Source organism: Stegodyphus dumicola, chromosome 5, assembly GCF_044657685.1.
Source record: "Stegodyphus dumicola isolate Sdum_Otavi_A_Nest chromosome 5, ASM4465768v1".
Taxonomy (NCBI): Eukaryota; Metazoa; Arthropoda; class Arachnida; order Araneae; family Eresidae; genus Stegodyphus; species Stegodyphus dumicola.
The window spans coordinates 10,109,361-10,120,007 of record NC_140772.1 but is presented as its reverse complement, the minus strand read 5'-3'; the positions used below and the strand labels follow the sequence as shown (position 1 = coordinate 10,120,007).

The following is a 10,647-nucleotide window of genomic DNA, read 5'->3' as shown; positions in this document are numbered from 1 at the left end:
AGCGGGTGCAAAACAAGACATCTGTCTGAAACAAGACATGGCAAACCGCACATTGAGTTGAACAGTGTTAAACGAATGTCGCATACTGCGCATGCCCAGAAACAAATTTGGCGCAATTATTATGTTGGCGCGATTTGAAAAAGAGGATAAATACGGTATGTGGTAGATGTACCGCCATATGATTGTAAACAAATCCGGCGTTTAAGTCTTCATAGAGTATATGTGCAATGTAAAGTAATTACTGTGTAAAATTAGATTTTTTTCCTGTACTGCTCCAACAACTGGAAAGCTGAACGATACGATCAAGTTTAAATTCGATTGAAGAGTGCACAAAATGGGTAAAGGAAGTAGCGTAAATGCAGATGCTCCAGTGGATAGCGCGAGCTTCAAACCAAATGCTATTGCGAGATTGCTTTCAGGTATGTCTCTGAAACACACTTTCTACAACTTATCTTTGGCTACTATAGTCTGTGTAGTCAAGCTGACTACACAGACTATAGTAGCCAAAGATAAGTTGTAGAAAGTGTGTTTCAGAGTTGAATATATGAATTAAAGTTAGTAGGATAATTATTCTTAACTAAATAATAAAATTTAAATAAAACCCCTTATTTAATTTTTTATAAATTCTCTTATTATTATGATGTGATTTCACAACCATTGACCCTCTCCTATTGTTAAATAATTCATTCAGCACTGAACAACATATTATTTTATTGGTATAAAAAATAATATATTTTGTGTGTATGACCAAGTTATGATCTAAGATTTTTCAATACTTGAATCATCCTTTTAAAGATTTTTATAAAATGTTTTTTTTTTTTTTTTTAATTTCAGGCATTGGCACAGTGAATGGCAGCTGAAAAATTTTGACCCTTGTTTCTGGAAGTGAAATGTTAGATGTAAGTAATGATGTCTGAGACCCTTATCACACGGCATTTGTTTCACATGAACAACTTGTTTCAAACAATTTTTCTGCCTGGTTTACTATTGAAAGAAAGACATGCAACGTTTTCCTTCCTTTCTAAAAAAATTGCAAATTGTTCATTTTCAATCAATCAACTATCAGCTTGTTTGTAATGGGGAACCAGTTTCCCATGTTAAACCCAAAGTGATCTATGATAATTGGCTGTTGTGACAAAGCAGAAAAATTGTGCCAAACAGTTATTCTTCCGAAACAAACTGACGTGTGATAGCATCCTTACTGTTAATAATACTGTGAAGCACGTAATTGTATGCTTTGCTAATGAATATGTACTAGGCAATTGTGGTTATTATGAAAGAGGTGAAATTTCAAATAAAATTGTTTCAGTTACAATTATTACAGATATTATTTAATTTTGTAATAATGCTAATTAAAAATATGAATTAAGAAAATGCAAAAATTAGTGTATAAGCATACTAAATAGTTCAGAGTAAGACTTGTACTTAATTTATAGTATGCACTCATTCACACATATGATGACTCGTACACTGATATAAATTTGATATGCTTTTATACTGTTTACATGTCTTCTATATTCAGATTTGAATCATCATCTGCCAACAAATTCAGTTAAGCAGGCATTGTTGACCTTATTAGTTTCTTGCAGATGTGTGAACTTTGGAAACATTTTTAGATTTAGTGTAGTTTTTGTTTGCTTTTCAGGTTTTCGCATAATATCAACTAGAAACATTACCTCTTCATTTTAAAGGTCAAAGAGATAAAATAAAAAAAAATTAATTAGTTAATATCAAACCTAAAATGTTCTTTTATTACACAACTATTATTTAAGCCATCCAAATGGGCGCAATATTTTTATAATACTTTTATTTAATTTTCCAGTATATGTTATTGAAGCCATTCAAATCCCACTTGGGCATTTTCAAGCATATTAGTTGTTGAATATTATGTCTGACTGTAAACACACAGGCAAAGTATGTATAATTATTATGTAATTTAACCTATCTTTCCTTCAAATATTTCTTTAAAATTACACGAGACAGGCATACATTTGAGCTTTGATTAACAGACTTAGTGTAGTCGCCATGACGGATAAGAAAACAGATGAATAATAGACCACCCATAATCACCAACATATAATGCAAGGATTTGAGAATAAAGATTGCTTATTAGCATAATAGTGCACTGAATATTAGATATAAAAATTATAGAACTGAAAGATTGTCACGTATCATCTTTGCTTATTTATTATATATATTGAAAATAAACAGTTTGCTTCTGCAACATAATAAATATCGAGTGTCTTGAAATGTTTTGTATACCTGGAGCTTTACAGTTCAGTACATTATACAAAGAGCAGTATATATAATGATTATCAGGTCTGCACAGAAATTTTTAATGGAAAATTCTTGTGTATAGATTTAGTTGATATTTCTTATCTTGTGTACAGATTTAGTTGATATTTTGCAAGACATGGCAATATTTCAGACTTTTATTGTAATTACTGTGACAAAACAATCATTAGAAAATTATACACGTATGAAAATTATTAATATTACATTATGTAGCTTATATTAATAATTTTCATACGTGTATATGTAATATTTTGGCAGGCACAGGAATGACCAAAGCGTGACAATATAACTAGATCATAGACCGGGCATTGTTATGGCTGGGTAGAAGGTTGCAAAATGACGACAAAGAAGGATTTAGCTTTTTAGATCCCACATCTTTATTCAATTCTCTCAGCAGATCATTTTGACTTTAGATGAAATTCTCAAAATTATATATTCAATATTGATTTAAACTAAGTAAGATTAAATTTAGACTTTACATCATATCTGCTTTAACAAAGGAAAGAACAAGATGGGAGGAGCAGCTGCAAGGTCTTGTAGCAGCGGTAGAAGAAAGCAGTCTGACGAAAAATGGCACGTATTCAGTATGTGTACTAGCGGTTATATAACATGCCAGAATGTTCTCGAAAGTACTGGTCTAGGATAAGATCCTGAAACTGCAATAAGTTAATTATAGGTTGCATGCTCGCGCAGAGCAAAGCCACTGTATTTTCTATATTTTACATGTATATAATACATATTCTTTGTGTCTTGGTGAATACATTCTACCTCGCTGGCAGGTAACAGAAACTGACGATCAAAAGATTGATGAATATTTAATAATTTTGATGAGATTATCTAGGAAAGTAAAATAGTTTAAAACGTATTAAATATGGTTTTCCAGAATGTTTCCTAGCATAGTTTTTAATCTCAGACTAAATGATACACATTATCTGGAAGTTCATATTCTTGTGTCATAAAGTATGCTTTATTGTAATTAGTCTTAGATTGTAAAGTTAAATTTATGAAAATATGATGAGTTAAAAATGTATTGCAGATATTAAACTAGATTTTTATGTGCAATTTTGAAATTTTAGAGATCTTGCTTCATGTAATTATTTTTAATGTTTTTATTAAATTCTTAATTAATGCTATTATGCATGCATTAGAAAGTGAAATGAAATAATACTTAGGGATATCATTTGGCTGCATTCTGTTGTTTCTCAGTTAAACTATTCTGCATTCAAAAAAATTACTCAAGGATTCTCACGAATACCAGCTCAAACAGTTCCAAAGTATTTCTGCAAAATATACGTAATTACTTAAGAAGAATTGTATCTTTTTGATAATATTATTTAGCCTTTACAAGTTACTGCCAAAATTATTTTGTAAATCAGAAATCTTCGAGGGGATTAGTGTGTCTCGCATAGTTACCCTGGTGCCACACTATAACACTGAAATTGATAGATGTATAATTGAATGTTTAATCAAAAATGTCTAATTCCTCTTTTATGATATTTCAATAATTGATACTACTAAAACAAGAAATATTGGTACATTAACATTTTCTTAATATTCATTGTGTATTTGTTATGATGCATGTATTAATGTCATTAGAAGTTAGCGTTTGATAATGTTTGTTTCAACAATTTAGGGTTTGATGAAGTGCCACAGAGATTATCGCTTAAAGAATGCGTGCAGGCCAACCACCAACACAAGATATTAAAAGAGCAATGAAAATGAAGATTTAACTATAAAGAAAAATATGACTAATATTATTACTCATAACACTTAATTGTTTCGTATTATTGTAAATTTATGCGAGTTTTCCTGTATTCTGTTTATTTTGCAACTTATGTTATTGTAAATTCATGTATGTTTTCATTCTTGCTCTGTCATGCATTTTATACTAATCGTTTGTTGTTCATATTAATTATATGTGTATATTACATCATTGAATTACTGTATTTGAACTTTAATAAACCTTTTTACCATTCAGTAGTACTTTTCCATAAAACCCTGAACATTCTAAACATCCTATATCACTAATCCTCAATTCTAAATAATACTTGAGTTTACTTAATTCATGTATTAATAACGAATTTGAAAAATAATACAATAGTGACATATTTTGAGGTAAAATAAATACTGCTCAATTGGACATTTTAAAATGTTTTTCCTTTTAATAGAGGAACATTTTTTAAGGATTTAATTATTAGTATTTGAATATTGTAATAATATATGATTAATTAGTATATGAATATATTGTGTGTAATGAATAAGGCAGTGAATAAATTTTGAACAATAATTTCATATGAAGAAATATGATCTGCCTGGGTTAAAAAATTAATCTTTAAATCCCATTTATGAGATTATATGGCTGAAATCTGTAACCCAAAAGCAGTTAAAGCAACCCACCCCCAAAAAAGAAGACATTTAAATAGTTTCTTCCAAAACTTGAAATATTTAAACATTACACGACCCTAAATTTCTAGTGAATTTAAAATACTCATTTCATTCAGTTCAGCTACTAGCCATTATATGAAATTTTCCTATATTATTAAAATGTTCCTCATGATTTTGCAAAGTGAAGACCACAAATGTTCTTCCCTCATAACTAATGATGATATAATAAGCATGAAGTAGACTTCAGCGTAAGGAATATGGAACTATATATTTTGCTCTTTGTTTATTAATTAGCTCACTTTTAAAAAATTCATATCATATAGTAAGTAGTATTCATAATTTTTCTCATTTTCTTAATATTTCATTGAAGTATTTAAATGTCAATTTAATTAGCAATACCTAATAATGTCAAATGCATATATTATTATACAGATGGGATTCTAACCATAACACTCGGGCAAAGTGATATACATGTTAATTTTTCAACAAGTTTCTGCGTTATGCTTTTTTACTCTCTACACAATGTTTAATTTTTAATTATTATTTTTTATTATTTAGGTCCTACAAATAATTAAAAAATAATAGTAATACCAGAAAGTGTGACTTTCTTATATTATCCAACAGGAGACCTATGTTCACATCTTATATTTTGAATTTACAGTTTTCTTTTGTAGATGACAGACACCATATATTCAAAAGAAATTAACATGCTGCTGGATACATGCATGTGTTTTTCATATTTACAGCTGTTGCATGTGATGTTATGTAATCGGGTAAAAAATGAAAGAATTAAGTTTATTGACACCAAAACAAATGCATACCTCGATATAAAGGCTGCATAAAAATGAAAATGGCTAAATTAAAATAGTGAATTGAGGTTGTAGAGTTCTCATTTATTTTTATTAACCAGCTATTTTATGATAATTAGCTTTTCTTTTTTCCTTTCCATTTTCCTGCCAGAATGCTAATTTTGAGTGTATTCAAATGAGGTGAATTCATTTCATTACTTTTGATTTACGCCATAAATGCTGGCTGATTCTGTATGAACAAGCTGTGCACTCTGTTAATTTGTCCGAGTCTATAAAAGGGTTTTTTTACACCAATTCCAAACCTCTGTTGTAATTTCCAAAACATAACGAGAAATTGCTTAAGTTTTCCAGAGTTCTCACACAGTATATATTACCAAAGTGGGTGAAACTCGTATAAGGTGTAAGAAAGACCAAAAGGAGATTTATTAAATCAAGAAAAGTAATCGGTGGAAAAGGCATTTAATCTTAATAATGAAAACTCGAATTTTACACCAAATATTCAGACTTTTGTAACTGTTTTATATTTAATTAGCGAGAGTTAAAAATAAAAATTACCTTTATAGTCATAACATAGGTTACATTCTGTTAATTTCCCATAAATAAACATAAAGAATACATTGACAAAATCATTGAACTAAGCTATTTTGGTAAAATAAAACCTACTATTTTCATTGTACTTCAAATTTAGGTTGTTTTCATGAAATTCTTTCATTAAACATTAACTTATACTTGATAATCAATCTTCAAGTTCGAAAATAAGTTAACTGTAATTGCATTTGTTTTATGATCAAATATTTTAATTTGGCATTTGAGCATTTCTAATGGCATTTCTTTTTCTGTTTGACATCTCTGCTCTGTTAAGGTTATAACCAGTTAAATTGTTACTGTGTCTCTGAAAAATCAACAGCATTCATAAACAACATTTTAAAAATATTTCTGTGTGTAGTATTTTATCAGTAGAATTTTTCCTAAATAAATACAGAAGTTGTTATGAAAACATTTGAGAGTACATGTCTTGAAAGAGAAACAGTATTCGAAATGTTTAATCAATTATGATATATTAACAGCTATCATAACTTTGCATGTATGTTGTATGCATTATACATATATATATATATGCATAAAGACCCAATTTTGGCAATAAGTAGAGCTGTTACAAAATAATCATGAAGTCTAATGGAACGTACTCGTCACACATACTGGGGGGAAATCAAATTTATGTACGTATTTGCCACTCTTAAAGAATTTTTGGGGGAATTACAAATGTACCAATTTCTTATTAATATATAATCATTTGTTAATATTAAAGAAAAATTTATTTCTTAACTTAACTAAGTCAGCTAAGTCATAGACCAAAATATGTGTTTCTGCAGATATTCAGAACTTCCACAACTACGAATACATTCACAGTTACAAAATATGTAAAATATATTTCTTTTAAATGCTTGGAATATTCGGAAAAATATCTAAATTCATAGAAATGGTAAAATAGTTTCACTTGCAGATTCTTTGTTATTTATTTGATTACATCACCATTAATAACAATGTTCAACCCCCAGAATAAAAAATATATTGTTTATGTACTGAAGTCTTGGTTTGTTTCCCTTGACAAGTCAATTAATCTATCATCAATGACAATAGCTACCTTTTAAATACTTTTAATTTTGGCACTTAAAATGTTTGCATTTCAAAATAATATTTCTATACAGCTTTTAAATAATTTTTAATGCAACAGAAATCTAAATAACTTCAAATGCTGGCTAAAATTCATTCCAATAATTCATCGCTTTAAATTTCTGTTCCTTGCAGATGATACAGGAAAAACCTTTTCTAATAATATATTTCTAATTCTACTAGGAATTACTGATAAATAATCCGATGAAAAAATTGATACAGGCACAGATGGAGATGTAAATAATTATTACGAAATAATGTGAAGCAGTGTTTGCATTCAAAATGTAAGATGTAATACTTATGAAATTCTGCACTTCACTTTGGAACTGTACGAATTTTCGCTCAGAAAAAGACTGAAATTCAGGATATATTAGTTACACTTTTAAGGAATAAAAACAATTCATAATTTACCATACGTTACAATCGTACATACGCAAAGAAACACGGACATACGTAAAAAATATAGCAAGTGTTTGCAAATAACATTGAAGAAATTTTACAATTCCTTAATGCTGTTTATTTAATTCTTTTAAATAAGAAATAAAAGCGCGAATATACGTTAACAAACTAAGCGGGAAAATCCAGTTTACATTACTGAGAATTACAACATGTAAACAAATTACATCTAAATAACGAATTATTAAGCACAATATATGGTAACAATTATTAAATGCACTGTTAGACAAATTAAAATGAAACATATATTAGAAAAATAAGCAAGTGCAATCGGTATGAACGTTAAAATAACTAATAAACAAAGTTCCACAACATTGCAGTTGTACACATCACTCGACAGCCATGGAGATCACGAATTTGCTAGCGTAGGGTTGCTTTTAGTCGCCAATATTTCTTCCCACGCCAAAGGTACACCATCAAGCATGCGCAGTAAGCGAAATTCGCTTAACACTGTTCAACTCAATGTGCGGTTTGCCATTACGCCTACTTTGTCTGTCCTTGCTCTGTTACAGCTGTCTACAGTAAAAAGTTCCTTTTAAACGTCCGACGCCGAGCTCCTTGGCGTCATGGAATTCTGTCGTTGTACAGTTGTGGATTTCGGAAGATACTGGAGTAGTACTTGTAAGCCGGCCGTGTTTTCGGAGTCGCTCTCTGCTGTCACCCGTATAGTAATATTGTAAATACATTATATAAATACTGTATTCTATTTCTTTAATTTCCTGCGGGCAGGGGGTATTCGTTTGGCCGCCCCTGCTTTGGGAGTAAGTTAATACTGACATAAATAAAATCTTACATAATATTAATTCAGGGGAAAAAACTGATTTCAAGTATTTTGCAAGACATTTCTTGAATTTTTTTCCAAAAACTAAGTTTGCCCTTAAAGAGGCTAGGATATGAAACTCTAGCTACACCCATTTTGATTTCTTAACTGAGTCTATAAGGATGGATTTTAAATTCTATGGATTTTCAAATGAAATAGCGTACGATGAATTATTGTTACAATTCCTAACCAATACAATGAATTAATGTTACAATCCCTAACCACCCGTTTTTCCGTATCTTGTTGTGGTAAATAATTTTACAAATTACTAAATTGTAGTTTCAAGACATTTGTAGTATATTCCTTTTAATAATACTGCGTTGTCTCTTTTTGCCTCAGTGAATTTCATAACAAATTTAAGCTCCCATTTGTCATAAGGTTGATTTGTACAAACAATTCCAAACAAAGCAGGAATTATAGGATAAATATGAGAGTTTACTTTGGTACATAAGTGTTAATGCATATCGAAAACTAGTGTGTGCCTTTGAAAATTAAAAATGATGTCTTCTTCTTGCTCGAAAATTTTTCAAAAATAATATAACTTAAAAAAAATGTTCCTTAAAAACATATTTAGTAAATAACTGTTTCTTACATTGCAAAGATATTTCCAAATGCTTTTTAGTTATATATGCACATGGGATTTTTCTATAGCACTGTTGCACAAATTGATTCAATCATTATCGAAGCTGAGAAACATTTTCATATATCATTTCAGAACTATAATTAAATATTTTGTTAGCACAAGAACAGCCAAGTTTAATAGAATGAACTTAAAAGCTACAGCATGCACAGGGTTATGAAATATTAACCCATTCTTCAGAATTTCAGATCAAGAAGAATTTGAAGGTGGTAAAATGAAAGTCAGCAAATTCCATAGGAATCAGATATCAAAACTGAATACTTAATAATAGACAATAAACAGAGACATATTACAACAAGCGTATCTGAAACATTTGCATGGACCCATGAACAACAAAAAAAGGTAGTAATATAATAAAGAAATAATCTTTGCACAATTTTTTCATTTTTTTATACATGAAAAGTTACTTATTGGGTGCAAGTTGGTGGTTTTCACACCTTTATTCCAGAAAGATACCCAAACTGTCAATATTTATTATAAATTGGTACAACATTATCAATATAGCCAAACAAAACATTCCTTAAAATACAAATTTGAATTATTAAATAAGCAATGAATAAAAAAAAATAAAATACATGCTTCTTCAAATCTTTCCGTTATTCTTTTGCAATTTTCTCCTCCTCAAGGACAAAGCTATCTGTTTTTGCATAAAAAAATGGTGGAATTGCTCAAAACTGGGTTCATGCAACACTCGATTATGGAGGAAAAGAATTTCCTCGTTGTTTTATTTAGAAAATTTTCAGCAAAATTTTGTGTTCTTGCAGAAATTTTACACCAGTATTTTCCATTGCTTGCAAATGCTACAAGGCCATAGTTTAAGACTAAGTTTAAGACAAAAAAACTGTTCGACTTTGAAATCCAACAAAAATGAAACGCACAAAATGGCAGAATTGCTTAACTGAAGGATTATTATACCCATGGTTGCTGGACGAATGATTATGCACTACCACAGAAAGGAAAAAAAAAAAAAAAAAAAAAAAAAAAACCTCAAGAAATTCTGACTTTGTTCAAAGACACTACAAGCTGCATAGTGGCTGCATTGGACCATCAAACACATAGTCCAAAATTAACATTTTAAATATATGACACTGAACACATAAGCTTACTGAAATCTAAATTCTAACCATTCTCAACATTAAAAAAGCAGTTCCAGAAGTTAACAAGGAAGATAGAACTACTTAAATCCTAGAATACCAAAGTTATCACAAAACAAGATATTTCACATTCCATACTTTTTACAAAAATGCAGTGAAAAGTGGATTACAGTGAAAAATGTAAATGAAATTTCCAGTCAAATGAAAATGTTCAACATTTCAAGCATTTCATGACATTACCTGAATGGGAGGAATGTGACACGAATACAATTTCTTGATTCAAAACATTATAAGCAGTCATTACCTTTTCACAGTTCGAACATGCCGTTTTAAATCTTTCATTACTAATTAAATACCAAGAATAAGAATTGTTTTAAATCAGAAATACTTTAATCAGCCTGCATATGTGATATGAAATACTAATACATATCGCACAGAAAACACATGTAGTGGGATATACTAATGGCATGATTT

General features: G+C 29.5%; 1 long non-coding RNA gene across 1 annotated transcript; it reads left to right on the top strand.

Moving 5' to 3' along the window:
* Positions 1 to 200: 200 nt before the first annotated feature.
* Positions 201 to 4,039, top strand: LOC146997044 (uncharacterized). The gene is made up of 3 exons (XR_015040991.1): positions 201 to 419; positions 835 to 899; positions 3,929 to 4,039. It is a non-coding gene; the product is annotated as an uncharacterized LOC146997044 (long non-coding RNA).
* Positions 4,040 to 10,647: the final 6,608 nt, after the last annotated feature.